Source organism: Sus scrofa, chromosome 13 (genome assembly GCF_000003025.6).
Source record: "Sus scrofa isolate TJ Tabasco breed Duroc chromosome 13, Sscrofa11.1, whole genome shotgun sequence".
In the NCBI taxonomy this organism is placed as follows: Eukaryota; Metazoa; Chordata; class Mammalia; order Artiodactyla; family Suidae; genus Sus; species Sus scrofa.
Genome location: NC_010455.5, coordinates 119726984 through 119743655, shown reverse-complemented (window position 1 = coordinate 119743655; position 16672 = coordinate 119726984). Strand labels below are relative to the sequence as shown.

Here is a 16672-nt window from a genome sequence, read left to right as displayed (position 1 = left end):
CTGATCTGTGGCTCTGTTACACTTCTATCATTTGATAATTCTTTTTTAGACTTTTCATTTATTTATTCACTCCACTAATGTTAATTCAGTGCTACTATTGCCAGGCACAGTTTGGGGCACCGTGAACACAGCAGTGAACAAAACAGCCTTCACAGAAGATCTAGACAGAAAGGCGAGGCGTGAAGAATTAACATTTGCCAGTGCAGACTGTGACACCAACTAGATGCAGGTGCCAGGGGAGCCAGAAGAGGTGCTAATCCAGACTTTGTCTGTGGAGGGGTGATCAGGGAATGCGCCTCTGAAAAGGAGTCCATGACGCCTGAATTGAGCCTGGAGTGAGCTAGCTGGAGAAGGGATGGGAAGGCTTAAGGCTTGACTGGACAAGAATTTTGCAAATGAGGGTAACAGCATCATTGCTTAGAAAAGTCGTGTTCCTATGGAGGATGTCAGAGAAGACAGACAGGACTTTAAGAAAGGATGCTATAGAAACTACATAAAAAGTATGCTGGTGTTTCAGAGAACATCCAGGTGAGATTAGACACTTAGAGGAGGAAGGAGAAACAGTGCTGTTTGCATTTGAAACTTTCTTTCACATGCTGACCTATTTTTGACTCAAGCCCATAAATGTCTATTTATAGAAAGGGAATTAAAGACTAGGAGGCAGTCAGGTAGGTAAGGGAGTTTTTCCATTCCTTATTGAAAAATGATGATATTTCTGCAAATATACTAAGTGTTTAAAATATCTTCTTAAGTATGTTTGCCCCTGTGGTCTTGGAAATAACATTGCTAAGATAAACTATCATGCTTTAAATTTGGGGTGAATTTGGGAGTTCCCATTGTAGCTCAGTGGCAACAGGCCCAACTAGTACCCTTGAGGACAAGGGTTCAATCCCTGACCCCAATCAGTGGGTTAAGGATCTGGCATTGCCACCAGCTATGGTGAGCTGCGTCATGGGTCATGGATGTGGCTTGGATCTGGCATAGGCCAGCAGCTGCAGTTCTGATTTGAATGCTGGCCTGGGAACTTCCACATACCCTAAAAAGAAAAAAAAAATTTATGTGTGTGAATTTAAAAACTTGAATCTGGAGTTCCTGTCGTGGCGCAGTGGTTAACGAATCCAACTAGGAACCATGAGGTTGCAGGTTCGATCCCTGCCCTTGCTCAGTGGGTTAACGATCCGGCGTTGCCGTGAGCTGTGGTGTAGGTTGCAGATGCGGCTCGGATACTGCGTTGCTGTGCCTCTGGCATAGGCTGGTGGCTACAACTCTGATTAGACCCCTAGCCTGGGAACCTCCATATGCCGTGGGAGTGGCCCAAGAAATGCCAAAAAAAAGACAAAAAAAAACTTGAATCTGAATATCAGATTTGTTTAAATCTGAATATCAGGAAGGTTTATCATTGAAATTTAATTTTAATATTGTGCATATATATCATATATGCTGAATATTTGGAAAATGGCTATATAAACTTGAATCTTCCCAAAATTTTAAAAAAATACATAGGAAAGAATCCTGCTGTATAGCACAGGGAACTATATCTAGTCACTTGTGATTGAACATAATGGAGGTTAATGAGAGAACAAGAATATCTCTATATACATATATATGTATATGACTAGAACACTTTGCTGTACAGCAGAAATTGATGGAACATTGTAAATCAACTGTAATAAAAATTTTAAAACAGAAAAGAAAAAACACATAGGACTGTATCTGTGATAAAATTTTAACCATGAAAAATAGAGTTAGTATTGGAGAACTGAACTGTTACAAATTTTTTTCCACTTATCAATTTTATTTCAGACAATATAAAAGAATGAGAACTTTGTCAGTACTAAAAATCCACTTTATTTCATGCCATTATTTCTTTTCAATCTACTAGCTAAAAACATGTCCATATCAAGCTTTTGTTTCTTGATCCTTATTATAGTCTCCATAAAAATCATTAGAAATATACTGTCTCAAAGAGAGAAGCTGATTCCTCTCCTGTCCAAATTGTTAGTTTTCTGATTGACTTTGAAAACCAAAACTTTACTCTCTTTGAGGGAAAATAATCTATTTTTCTAGAGAATTTCAATCTGTCAGTCACTCTGATAGACGCATAGCCCCTACTGTATTATTTTTTGCTTCAGCTAACATATGTTAAAACAAAATCATTTTTAAAGCTGAAGACAATTCAACATTCTGATTAGTGCCAAAAGTTCTGCAGCGACTGCCAAGTTTCCCCAGTGTAAGCCCATTATCCTCACTCATTTTCTTCAAGGATCAAACAAGTGTGTGTGATCTGCCCTTGAAATCAGTTGTTTAGAGCTGCTAAATTTGTGACTCATATATTTTTCATTTTAAATCTCACAGAAAGATACCTTACCTCCAAGATATGAAATGATTAAGAGGGGGGAAAAAAAGTTCAGAAGTCTTCATTTTTCATCATTCTCAGTCAATGATCCACTTGTATGTTGGCCAAAAAAGTATTGCTACAGTGAATTGCTGCATGTAAGCAGAGGCTGCAACTTTCACTGATATTTCCTCTTAGGGACTAGAGAAGTCAGTGCTTTGGTCAAAATATAGATTGTGTTTAGATAATTGGGAGCATTTTTCAAGAATTCTTTTTCACAGAAATGCTGTTATGCGGAGTTCTCATCGTGGCTCAGTGGTTAACGAATCTGACTAGGAACCATGAGGTTGCGGGTTCAATCCCTGTCCTTGCTCAGCGGGTTAAGGATCCGGCGTTGCTGTGAGCTGTGGTGTAGGTCGCAGATGCGGCTTGGATCCCATGTTGCTGTGGCTCTGGCGTAGGCTGGCAGCTACAGCTCCGATTTGACCCCTAGCCTGGGAACCTCCATATGCTGCGGGAGCGGCCCTAGAAAAGGCAAAAAGACAAAAAAAAAAAAAAAAAGGAAAAAGAAAGAAATACTGCTATGAAAAATTGTTTTAGTTTATGCTGAAACAATTTATTGTATACACCGAGTCTTTTATATAAGTTAGTCATCCAAAAGAACTGGGATATCTGGAAACGTGGCCATGTTCATTAAGTTTCTTCCTGAAGAAAGAGACCTGATTAAAATGTTTAAAAAAGTCCGTGGAATAAAATGAGTGACCAAGCTTCCTTTCCTTTTCCTTCCTCCCTTCCTTTCTTCCTTCCACCTTCCTCTGTCTTTTCCTTTTCCTTTTTTTTTAATTCAAATATCTTTAGCCTGAAGGCTGTTTGTTACACAGTTTTAGACTCATCAGCATTAAACCACACTCTGTCAGCTAGAATAGTTAGCATACCAATTATTTAAATTGTCAGAACCCTCAGGTAAAAAAGCTTCAGGTGCCAAAAAGCAGCAAGTCTATTCAGCATGTGGAAAAGTTGTTTCTCCCCAGGATTGAGAGCTGGGCTTTCTTCTGAATCAGAGGGACAAACACACTTAGAATTCAAGCTGGAGCTTCTTCCCTGCCATCTGGAAATGGACATTGTGAAAGACAACACTGTCACTGACCTGCCACTCCTTGGAGGTGAGCCAGGGCTTCAGGGAGACTGAGAGGAAAAGGCAGACACTAGACCTCTGGTTCTCAAAATTAGCTGCTCAACAGAGTCACCTGGCAAGTTTTTAAAAGCTATTCGGATGCCTGGGTTTGATATAATTAGCCTCAGTTTTTCTTTTTTTTTTTTTTTTTATTTTTGGCCGTGCCTTCAGCATGTGGAAGTTCCTGGACCAGGGATAGCACCACAGTAGTAACAATGGAGGTACTTAATTAACCCACTGCACCACCAAGGAACGCTTTATCGCCCCCCCCCCAGCATCAGTATTTTTAAAAGCAATAAAGCTTAAGGATTACTGTTTCAGAGTATGCAATTTTCACATTTAGCCCTCAGATAAATTAAGGTAAAAAAGCTTCCCCTCATCTGAGCTCGAAATGACTCCAAAAAAAAACACCAAAAAATACAAGAGGAAACAGTTTTTACTACAGTGTTCCTCATAATTAGCCTATTGTCATTTAACATAATCAACTGGCCACCTATAAATCCATTAAGATGATTAATCAGTTTACTTGGCCCCTTTTCAGAGGCTCTGTCAGAAAATTTACATCTAAGCCACTGTGAACAGCTATCAGTACAAACACCTTGATTCTTTGTTTCTCGGGCCCTCTTGCTAGAAAGTCTTGCCAGGTACAATACTGGTAAACTGTCCTTTTCAGAGGAACATCCCTTACCCAGGTCCAGAGATTGTGGTCTGGCAGGAATGGGGGCCCAGGGTGTCTAGGTCTTCCCATTTTTCAAGAGAAGCCAGGAATCTTTGTATTTATGTGAAATCTTCCAGTTTCTAAATGTTGGCAAGTAATTCAATTGTGATAATCGAAACACACCTGCCAACCAAAATCGAGCTGCCAGATTGCAATCTCTGGCCTGGAAGGCTCTTCATCTTATCATCTCACCTTCATGAGGCTAACTCTTACTCAGCTTTCAATACTCACTTCTGGAGACAGTTCTTTGGGGAAAAGTTTCTTGGCGCCTCCTCCTCAGCCTGTCCTTTACCCCTAGTCTTGTGCTCCAACTCTGGGTGCTGACACACACCTCCAAAGCTTATCTTCCTACAGTGGGATCATTTGTCTCTCCCCTAGTAGCTGCCCACCTCCTAAGGGCAGAGATCGTGCCTTAGTCCTTATTTTAGGAGTGTATGTTAATCCCAAATTGGATTCTGACTCGGCAAGCAAATGTTTATTAAATGCTTACTATGTGTATATATAAAATTTTAACATTCAAATTACAGTTCCTCTGACATATAAATGAGGAAAATACACACTAGGAAAAAATATTTCCCTCTCTGAATAGATCAGAACATCTCTACTCAGCACCTTTATCCTTAGAGTGTTGCTTAGTGGTTAAGAGAGTGGCCTTGAAAGCCAGTGTGGGTCCAAATTTGAGCTCTGCCACCTAAGGTGACCTTGAGCAAGTTACTTGACCTTCTTATTCTAAGTTTTCTTATTTTCTTATAATAGGACCTGCCTTAAAGGGTTGTTATAGGGATTATTTATGCCAACAACTACATACTCTGCTGGGCCATTACTACTACCAATGATTGAGCACAGTGCCCTTTAGGAACACTGCAGAGTTAAGCATCATATCCTCATCTTATAGACGAGGAGCCAGTGAGGCTGTGATATCAACTGCCCATGGCCACTTTGCTAGTACACCTTAGAACTGGGACGTGAATACACATCTTCCACCAAGCCCATTGCTGTTCCAATTATAGTAGAGAAAATTCAACCCAGTCTTCCCAGATGTTTTTCAGATCACCAACACTTAAAACACTTTCCCACACATTAAGCCAGCTCTGGTCACCTTAACAAGTATCCAAAAGCAAGTAAACTCTTATTATCATTGTACTAATAACAGTAAAAGTGGAGTTCCCGTCATGGCTCAGTGGTTAACAAACTCAACCAGTATCCAAGAGGATGCAGATTTGATCCCCGGCCTCTCTTGGTGGGTTAAGGATCTGGCGTTATTGTGAACTGTGGTATAGGCCAGCGGCTACAGTTCCAATTGGACCTCTAGGAACCTGCATATGCCGTGGGGGCAGCCCTAAAAGACAAAAACACAAATAATAATAATGAAAGCTAATACTGTTGAGCTCTATATTTTCTATGTTGTGTTAAGCACATGCCTTTCATTGACTTTAATCTCTGTGAAGCACAGATTATAATTTTCAGATGAGAAAACTGAAACCCAGAAAATTAAGTCACTTGTCCAAGGACACAAAGTAGTGTTTAAGCCTAGACTTCAAAGCCATTAAGGGTTTTTAACCTCTCTGCCTTGAATTGGGATTTCCCAGACCAATACAATTTCATTTAAAAAATAATAATAAAATTATGAACCAATTTACCAACTCTTTATTTCACTGCCATTAACTCAAAATAAAGAACATGCTGGAGTTCCCGTCATGGCGCAGTGGTTAACGAATCCGACTAGGAACCATGAGGTTGCGGGTTCGGTCCCTGCCCTTGCTCAGTGGGTTAACGATCCGGCGTTGCCGTGAGCTGTGATGTAGGTTGCAGACGCGGCTCGGATCCCGCGTTGCTGTGGCTCTGGCGTAGGCCGGTGGCTACAGCTCCGATTCGACCCCTAGCCTGGGAACCTCCATATGCTGCGGGAGCGGCCCAAGAAATAGCAACAACAACAACAACAACAACAACAAAAAGACAAAAAAAAAAAAAAAAGAACATGCTAACACAAAAACCATGGAGAGTTCATAATCTCAGAATAAAATAATTAAATACATTTAACTTTATGAAGAGCGCCAGGAGTTCCCGTGTGGCACAGTGGAAATGAATCCTACTAGTATCCATGAGGATGGGGGTTCCATCCTTGGCCTTGCTCAGTGGGTTAAGGATCCAGCGTTGTTGTGAGCTGTGGTGTAGGTTGCAGATGCAGCTCAGATCCCTCATTGCTGTGGCTGTGGTGTAGGCCAGCAGCTGCAGCTCTGATTCGACACTTAGCCTGGGAACTTCCCTATGCCAAGGGTGTGGCCCTAAAAAAGCAAAAAAATTAAAACATAAAAATTAAAAATTAAATTCAATTAAATTTTAAAAGTTCCAAACATTGTTTTGTTTTAACTTTTCTATGTGAACTGGTGGAAGCTTTGTCTCCCGCCTTACCTCCGTCTATGGTTTTCCCTTGTCCTTCCCCACCTGCTCACTTGCAGCCTTTTCACTTCAGTATGTCTTCTCTTTGGCTATCCTCCTACAAAATCCTTTCTTCAGAGCCAGGATAATTGCCCCACAATTAGGTGTGGAATCATCTGAAGTGAGTGGAGGAAACCCACATACAAGGGTGAGAAGGGGGTTGGTCCAGTGGAGGCAATGGGGAAAAAGCCTAGCATCCAGGATGTAGATGGTTCTCCATGCCTAGCCGGTGGTCACAGGGGAAGGCTGTGGTGCACTGTGGTATGTGATGCACAGCCCAGGAAAAGGAAGCATGTAAAAGGCAGGACAGGGGACAACTTCACTTTCTTAAATCCCAGACAGAGGGAGGGATGGTCCTATGGCAAGAAGAAGGCCCAGTAACAAAGCAAAGAATGTTAGCATTGTACTGCCAACTGCCCCACAGTAGCACCTCAAAAGTGAGTTCGTTCTGCAGACTTCCCCCAAATGGGTAGCTGTGCTCATGTGACTAACATCCAGAAGAATTTTTAACCTGCAAGGTTTATTTTAATGATTTCTTCTACTGACATATTAGCAAGATAAGGTTTTGTTCTTTTTGGGGTGTGCAAGGTTGGGAGGGAAGTCCTAAATGAAGAAAGAGAATTCGCCAAATCAAAAAAGAAGTCAAAACCCACCCCCCGAGCCCTTGTATTAGGAAGCAGGCATTTCTTTTATGCCCAATCTGTTCTGACCCTGTTTGACTTTTGTTCAATGCAAGTGGCATGTGACCTGCTGAAGTTAATTCTGCAGAACAATGGAGTTGAGTTAGCAAGGCGTCATCCTATTACTTTTGATAACAAATTAATTCTTTTTTTCCTCTCATAGTTCCTGACACTTTCGACTATTGCTTTTACTAGTGAAGAGGGTTGAATTAAAGATGCAACCAGGTGCATTTCCTAAAACTCTGGTGGAGTTAAGGACATTTTACTTCTTTTCACTGAATGTTTCCATTTCCCTACTAACTTAAGAGGATAAAATGTGTACTTGGGGCATGGACAGAATTTGACCTCTCAATTCAGGGTCTGGCTTACTAATTCAGTCATGTTTGCTATTAGATTCCAGGAGGCATTTACCAACAGAAAGATGATAACCTTCTTTAAAAGCCATTCCTGAAACGTCTTCTACCATATATTAGTGAGTAGAAAACAACAGGAAGTAATATTCATTGTATCACCACAATTTTGCTTAGAAAAATAAAACAAGCAAATTCATGTAAATGCATACACAGGTAAAAAGACTAGAAGGAAATACACCAAAAATTAGCAATGATTATCTTTGGGTGTTGAGATTTGGAAGAGTTTTATTTTCTTCTTTTTTGCTTGGGTCTACCTTATAATTTTTCTGCTTTTAATAAATATTTGCCTTTTTAAGGAAAAATACTCATTATTTTTTCTTTCTTTTAAATTTTATGGGCATATAGTTGACTTACAACATTGTATTTTCTTCTTTGCCATTTCTAGGGCCGCTCCTGTGGCATATGGAGGTTCCCAAGCTAGGGGTCTAATCAGAGCTGTAGCCGCTGGCCTACACCAGAGCCACAGCAACACGGGATCCAAGCCGCATCTGCGACCTACACCACAGCTCACAGCAACGCCGGATCCTTAAACCACTGATCGAGGCCAGGGATCGAACCTGCAGGCTCATTGTTCCTAGTTGGATTCATTAACCACTGAGCCACGACAGGAACTCCATTCTTTTTTGTGTCTGAGTAATATTCCATTGTATATATGTACACTTTTTTTTTTTTTTTTTTTTTTTTAGTGCCACACCTGAAGCATATGTAGGTTCCCAAGATAGGGATCAAATCAGAGCTATAGCTGCCAGCCTGCACCACAGCCACAGCAACTCAGGATCTGAGCCACATCTACGACCTACACCACAGCTCATGGCAATGCCAGATCCCCGACCCATTGATGGAGGCCACGGATCAAACCCGCATCCTCATAGATACTAGTCGGATTTGTTTTGGCTATGCCACAACTGGAACTCCAACACATCTGTATTCATTCCTCTGTTGATGGATATTTAGAAAAATGTGGAATACTTCACACATTTGCATGTCATTCTTGCTCAGAGGGTGTGCTAATCTTCTCTATATTATTCCAATTTTAGTATATGTGCTGCTGAAACAAGCACTCAGTGTTATTTTATTTTATTTTTTAAATTTTTTTAGGGCTGCACCCGTTGGATATGGAAGTTCCCAGGCTAGGGGTCAAATCGGAGCTGTAGCTGCTGGCCTACATCACAGCCACAGCAACTCGGAATCTGAGCCACATCTGCAAACTACACCACAGCTCAAGGCAAAGCCGGATCCTTAACCCACTGAGTGAGGCCAGGGATCAAACCCACATCCTATGGATATTAGGTTTGTTACCACTGAGTCACAACGGGAACTCCTCAGTGTTATTTTTTTAAAATACATTTAAGACTGCTTTGTTTCTCCTAGGGGACATCTCCTAGGGATATTCCTCCCTCCACTCTGCATAGCTGGGTGTCAACTCCTCCCCATCCCTTCAAAAGGCTGGAGACTTATTCTCTGTAAAACGGAGGGTCTTTGGGCTGGAGAGACCAGGTGCAGCTGAGGACAGAAATACTGTAGTGGATCAAAGGGTGAAGATACCGAGGCACCCCACATGCACATCATACCAGCTCATGTTCTTTCTACACTGAACTCCTGCCACGCCTTCACCCACTAACCAAAAAATGGAAGCATCTTCTCTGACAATCTAAAAGGAAAAAAATCTAAAGATACTGACCTTAGAGTCTCCCCAAGTAGAAGGTTTAGCCACTTGGCCTCTCAGTGAAACTCAGTCTACAAGCCCCCAATCACTTAGATACAAGCAGACAGGCAAGATTGACAAAAAGACCTCTAAGGTTAAAAGAGTGTAAAACAAGTGGGTGGAAAATAAGAATTTAAATCAAAGATTATACAATGAGAAGGAGTTCCTGTCATGGTGCAGCAGAAACGAATTGGACTAGGAACCATGAGGTTGCAGGTTCGATCCCTGGCTTCGTTCAGTGGGTTAAGGATCCAGCATTGGGGTGAGCTGTGGTGTAGGTGACAGACGCGGCTCGGATCCTGTGTTGCTGTGGCTGTGGTGTAGGCCAGCAGGCCAGTGACCCAACTTCTCCCTGCTTTTCTGTGAGTCCTTCCACAACTGGCTGGGGAACTCCTCAGGCTTTGCCTGGTACTAGTGTGTCTCTTATGTAATCTTTTTTTATTAACCAGGTACAATGAAAGTAACACAGTTCGGCACCAATTCAATCATAAACATAAACTCAGGCTCACAGATAGAGAGAAACTCTAAATTTAAAATCATCGTGGGGCATTCCCTTCGTGTCTCAGAGGTTAACGAACCTGACTAGCATTCATGAGAACGAGGGTTTGATCCCTAGCCTTACTCAGTGAGTTAAGGATCCGGCATTGCTGTGAGCTGTGGTGTAGGTTGCAGACGTGGCTCGGATCCCGAGTTGCTGTGGCCCTGGCATAGGCCAGCAGCTATAGCTCAGATCCTAACCTGGGAACTTCGATATGCCGTAGGTTCGGCTCTTATTAAAAAAAAGTAAAATAATAAAAATAAAAATAAAATCATCATGGAAAACTAGAAAATCCTTGAGTGAAACTCCTTGGTGGTTAATTAAGATCTCCTAGGATGCCTTAACATGGCTCGGCAGGTTAAGGATCCAGCGTTGCCACTGCTGTGGTCTGGGTCACTGCTGTGGTACAGGTTTAACCCCTGGCCCCAGAATTCTGCACACCATGAGTGTAGCCAAAATAAATAAATAAACAAACAAATAAATTTTTTAAAATCTGTATTTTAACGGAATTTAATACATATGTTTCTGACGTATTAAAAACAAACTCAGTGAGGTACAAACAACCACGTGTAAAATAAATAAGCTACAAGGATATATTCTACAGCACTGAAAATATAGTCAATATTTTATTATAACTTCAAATAGACTATAATCTGTAAAAATATTGAATCACAATGTTGTACACCTGAAACGAATATAATATTATATAAATCAACTATAATTCAATTTTAAAAACCCCACAAACTCAGCAAACTGTTCCTTTGCAGAATAACCTGATTTCCAAGGTTTTGGAGACTTTCCTAAAAAGAGGTGGTGCTGTTAAAAGAAAAAAAAGATATAGCATATTCAAACTTCTCTAATCCAGCCTCTGCTCTTACCCCACGACCCAGGCTGTGAGACAGAAGGATAACCTCAGACATGACAGGCTGTGTCCTCTGTTCACATACCTCCTTCCAGACACATGTGTTCTGTGCCAGAGGCTGTGGTGAAATGTCCTTTACTGTTCAGGATTTCCCTTTTTTGTTTCACAAGCTGTCCATAAAATTAGGGCATGTTTGGGCCGTCATGGCCATTTCAGGGGCTCCAGGTTGCTGCAGTGAATAGAAGGAAGGTTCAAAGTTGCCAGAAAGACCTAGGGCTATAAATTCAGTTGTTCAATTAAACAACTGCTATGTGGGCTTCCATGTTTCTATTAGGCAATGTGAAGGATATAAAGATGATGAAGACATCTACCCTGTCCTACAGAAACATATCATCTAGAGGAGGGATAGGCTCAAAAATAAATAACCACAAAACAGGATAAGACTGATAGATAATACACTAAGGAGCACAGGAAGAAGCAGCTCAGCTTGCCTGGAGTGACTCAGTTGATTTTTTTTGTGGTGGGGCGGAGCTGCAGGCAAGGGGTCGAATCAGAGCTACAGCTGCCCATACAGCCACAGCCACAACAATGCAGGATCCAAGCCACGTCTGTGACCTACACCACAGATCCTTAACTTATTGAGCAAGGAAAGAGATCAACTCATATCCTCGTGGATACTAGTTGAATTCATTTCTGCTGAGCCACAACAGGAACACCTGAGTTGGTCTTCTGGCTAAGTTAAGAGTTCCTCAGCTCAACAAGAAGAGGGTGGAGGAAAATAATATGTTTTTAAAAAGAATGTATAAATATGTATGATTGAGTCACTTTTCTGTATAGCAGAAATTGGCACAACATTGCAAATCAACTCTTCTTTAACAAAAAATAAATTTAAATAAATTTAAAATAAGAGGGGCAGGGAAGGAGTCCAGGCAGAGACTACCACACAGAGACATAATGAAGCTTGGCACATGCAGGGAAGAATAGGTAGGTCTAGGGTCACATAATGCATATATAGTAGCTCTTAAAAAAGCCAGAAAAGACATCCTTGGATAGATAATTAAATCTGGATTTTTCCTATTGTTTTTGATTTGATGTATGTGTGTATTTCTACGTGTGGCTGATATATGAGTGTATGTGCATACACATATATATGACAATATTTGTGTAAATAAAATATTGTTCTAGATTTGGGGGATAGAGAGAGAGTTTTTTGCAGTGCTTCTTAAAAGGAAGATACACAAAGCAAACAATAACTCACAGAAATCAATTCTAGAGGGAATCACAATAGTATTTCTTTTTTGCCTTTTTGGGGGGGCGCATCTGAGGCTTATGGAAGTTCCCAGGCTAGGGGTTGAATGGAGCTGCACCACAGCTCACAGCTGGATCCTTAACCCATTGAATGAGGCCAGGGATCGAAACTTTGTCCTCATAGATACTAGTCAGATCCATTTCCACTGAGCCAAGACGGGAACTCTGGAATCACAATAGTATTGACCAAATATTGGTTATGGTTTTTCAGTGAAGAAAATCTAGAATAGCTAGAAGAATGGAGAGGCTGCATGTCCTTCCAGCAATTCCTTCATAGATAACATTTCTATCAGGCAGGACAGAAACGGGCAAAAGTGATTGATTTTATAGTCTATGTAAATTCTTGTCTGAAGTTGATTTTCATGGCACTTGATAGGCATTGAAGAGGTGTAATCAGTGAGCTGATACAATTAATATGTAAAAATTTTAGCAGGGAGTATATTACATTGTCTAAGATGAAAAAAAATAATGAAACAAGACAGGGAGTTCTCGTGGTGGCTCAGCGGATTACAAACCCAACTAATATCTACGAGGACTTGGGCTTGATCCCTGGCCTTGCTCGGTGGGTTAAGGATCCGGCGTTGCCATGAGCTGTGGTGTGGGTCACAGATGCAGCTCGGATCCTGCCTTGCTGTGGCTCTGGCATAGGCTGGTGGCTACAGCTCCAATTAGACCCCTAGACTGGGAACCTCCATAGGCTGCAGGAGCAGCCCTAGAAAAGGCAAAAAGACAATTTAAAAAAAAAAGAATAGTAAAGAGTAGATTGAGAGAGGGAGAATATGATGATGAGTTTTGGTAGAACTTGATGTTGAGATATAATGACAGATTAGATGTAATTCATCTTTTTAATATCAGAAGAGTAGTTTGTTTTGTTTTTTGGTTTTTTTTTTTGTCTTTTTAGGACCGAACCAGTGACATAATAAGGAGGTTCCCAGACTAGGGGTCAAATCAGAGCTGTAGCTGCCAGCCTACACCACAGCCACATCAACTGGGGATCAAGCTGCATCTGCATCCTACACTACAGCTCACCTCAATGCCATACCCTTAACCCACTAAGGACAAGGATCAAACCTGTGTCCTCATGGATGCTAGTCAGATTCGTTTCCTCTGAGCCACGACAGGAACTCCTCAGATAAATAATATTGAAACAGTGATGGCACCATACATTGCTACACTCATAATACAAGGCATTGTGGCAGTATATAATATAATATTAAAATGCACATACCACATGACCCATCAATTCCACTTCTCAGGATCACCCTTAGAAAAACACACTTGCACTAGGAATAAAAGGATGTGCATCACAGCATTTTTTGTGATACAAAAAATCCAAATTACTTAAACGTCCTTTCGCAGGGAAATGGTAAATAGACCAAGTTACTGTTTCCAGATTTGCTGAATGATAAAATCACCTGGGGTATTCCCGTCGTGGCTCAGCAGAAATGAATCTTGCTAGCATCCATGAGGACACAGATTCGATCCCTGGCCTTGCTCAGTGGGTTAAGGATCCAGCATTGCCATGAACTGTGGTATAGGTCACAGATAGGGCTCGGATCCTGTGTTGCTATGGCTGTGGTGTAGGCCAGCAACTACAGCTCTGATTCTACCACTAGCCTGGGAACCTCCATATGCTGCAGGTGCAACCCTAAGAGATAAAAAATAAAATAAGATAAAAATAAAATAACCTGGAATATTGATTGAAAGTAATTTCTCCAACCCTCTTTCTAGTTCTATTATGGTAATAGACTCTTTTGAGGAGGATCATGAATATTTCTAGGTGATTTTTATGATTGGGAAAGTTTTCAAAAGAATTATGAAAAGTGCTACCAAAACTATAGCTAGAAGGAAGCAAATACTTGGCAGGATTGAAAAAGAATGAGGGTAGATCTCTGCAAAGCAACTCAGAAGGAGCTCCAAGATATATCAAGTGATAAATGCAAACTATAGAATGAACACACAGTATGATACTATTACATAACCACAGACCCACATACAGAAAAAATATATTTCTAGAAGTAAATATGAGTTTGGGAGTGTTGATTTCAAAGGGAATTTCTGTAATGTTTGAACTTTTTTATAATCAAAAATTATTTGTGTTTTAATTCTGTAATTAGAGACAAATATTTATTTTTATTTTAATTTTTTTGTCTTTTGTCTTTTTAGGGTTGCCCCCACTGCATGTGGAGGTTCCCAGGCTAGGGGTCTAGTCAGAGCTGTAGCTGCTGACCTACACCACAACCACAGCAACACCAGATCCAAGGCTCGTCTGAGACCTACACCACAGCTCACGGCAACGCTGGATCCTTAACCCACTGAGTGAAGCCAGGGATTGAACCCTCAACCTCATGGTTCCTAGTAGGATTTGTTTCTGCTGCACCAAGATGGGAACTTCAGAAACAAATATTTATTTATTGCTAAGGTGGTTGAGTTGATGAAGGTAACCTATGCAAAATAAGATTTGTCCTAGACCATAAACACCCTGAAGCATATCCTGGGTAAATTTTATCTATGTTAATAATTCATCAAATATTTAAAATTGTTCTCTACATCCATTGAGGCAGATTCTGTACTTGGAGGGGGCGGGGTAAGGGAGGTGGCAAGAATGGGGAAGAAGGGCACAGAAATTCCTGCTACTTCCATATCTGCCCATCTTTTTTTTCCCCATCCTGCAGCATATGGAGTTCCCTGGCCACAGTTGTGACACAAGGCACAGCTAGGGGAGACTTGGGTTCGATCCCTGAGTGGTTCAGGGGGTTAAAGGATCCAGTGTTGCCACAGCTGGATTGGTTGTGGCAATCCTTAACCCATTGTGCCGGATTGCACCTGTGTCCTGGTGCCCCAGAGATGCCACACTGGCAACTCCTCTGCCCATTTTTCAAGATCCAATTCAAATTCTATCTCTAGGATCCAGTTCCCACAACCTAACTTGTCTCTTTGACTTCTAAGCCCCATCACAGTCCCTTCATCTACTTACCTATATGTGTACAGGTCCCATCCCTTTCCCCACACTATCTCTACTCCACTCCACTTTGTGTTTCTCCAAAGCTTAGCAGTGGCCTGCAGGCATGGCTCTCAACACTAAATGGCTGTTGAAGGAAATGTTTCCAGCTATGCCTCAGAGGGCTGAGAATGGTCTTCTACTCTCCACTGTAATTACTGCTCAGTGGAAGTCACTTAGTCCTCTCTCTCCTCACAGCCTCACCCCCTCTTCCTCCTCCTCACTGCTGTCTAAAATTCTTGTAATGGGAAACATATTTTTCATTACATAATTAAGACCGAGTTTCAAAATTCAACCCCCCTGAGGAGAGCTGTAAAAATTAAATGGTGCTTCCCAGAGCACAGGATGGACAGGAGTAGGAGGAGAGAGAGTAGATGATTCCTACATACCTGGGGTAAAATGAGGAGCGGGGATGGTGAATAGAAACTCTGTTGACTCCTTGCAAAGGAAAAACAGGCCAAAAAAGGGAGCTTTTTCCATAAGTCTGCCACATAGGTCACCCACAACCATTCCCACTTCTGATCTCCATAACTACCCAAATAAGAAGAGAAATCTTGATGTGAAACAGCTCATTTCAAGGCTTTCCTCTGGAAATCAGTCCACCATGGAGATTGGGAACATCAATCAAGTGTCACCCTCAATCACGTCACAAGGCAAGCCTAAGAACACCCTCCAAGAAGACATGCCACGTCACCATGTGGTTCAAGACTAGCACCACAAAAGAAAACTGGACAAACCATTGCTCTTTATATAAATCATTTGTTCTGGAACTTCGTGTCTTTTGGCCTTGGTACCATGATCTCTCTGACCTAGCCCTCCCCCACAAAGACATTGGTTTTGGGGGTTTTTTTATGGCTCCCCCATGGCACATGGAAGTTTCCAGGCCAGGGACTGAATCTGAGCCACAGCTGTGGCAACACTGGATCCTTTAACCCACTGCGCCACTCAGGGATCAAACCCAATCCTCCCCAGCAACCCAAGCCATTGCAGTCAGATTCTCAACCTACTGCACCACAGCAGGAACTCCCACATAGTTTTTATTACTTAAGCCATGTACCAGTCAGGGGCCTGGCCAGAAACACCTGGTACCTCAAGTTGGTTAATTTAGGGAGATTTAATGAAAGGATATTTTCTAAAGAATAAGAGATGGTTACATACCTGGGTGCCAGTATCAGTGAGGTGCTTTCACCTTGTCTCTGTGGGAGTGCTCACCCGCCCCAGGAAGAGACAGCTGTGTGAGAAGGCCACCCAACAGACACTGTGATCTTCTATCAAGGGAATAAATACTCCAGTCTTAGTCTTCTTCCTTTAGATTCCTTCCCTGTGTCCCCCTTGACCAAAGCCTACTGGAAGCCGGAGGGCAAGGGAGCCTGTGGATGTGATACATAACCAGTTAGCCCCTAAGTCGTGAGCAGATGGGGTGAGTGAAGGGTGAATTTGGAGGGACAGATGGAGGGTGTCCAGTAGGTAAGAGCAGTATTATGATCCCACTTATAGAT

At 41.7% G+C, this 16672-nt stretch overlaps 1 long non-coding RNA gene across 2 annotated transcripts in view; it reads right to left on the bottom strand.

Annotated features, from left to right (window-relative positions):
• Nucleotides 1-16672, bottom strand: part of LOC102159599 — a 48299-nt gene that overhangs the window by 28871 nt on the left and 2756 nt on the right. The window contains exons 2-3 of one of the 2 annotated variants that reach the window (XR_001300456.2): nucleotides 16332-16543; nucleotides 10197-11093 (exon numbers count right to left, since the gene is read on the bottom strand). This is a non-coding gene — a long non-coding RNA (uncharacterized LOC102159599). Of the gene's footprint in view, nucleotides 1-10196; nucleotides 11094-16331; nucleotides 16544-16672 lie in introns of those variants that run through there. The other variant, XR_307062.3, reaches the window with a different exon arrangement.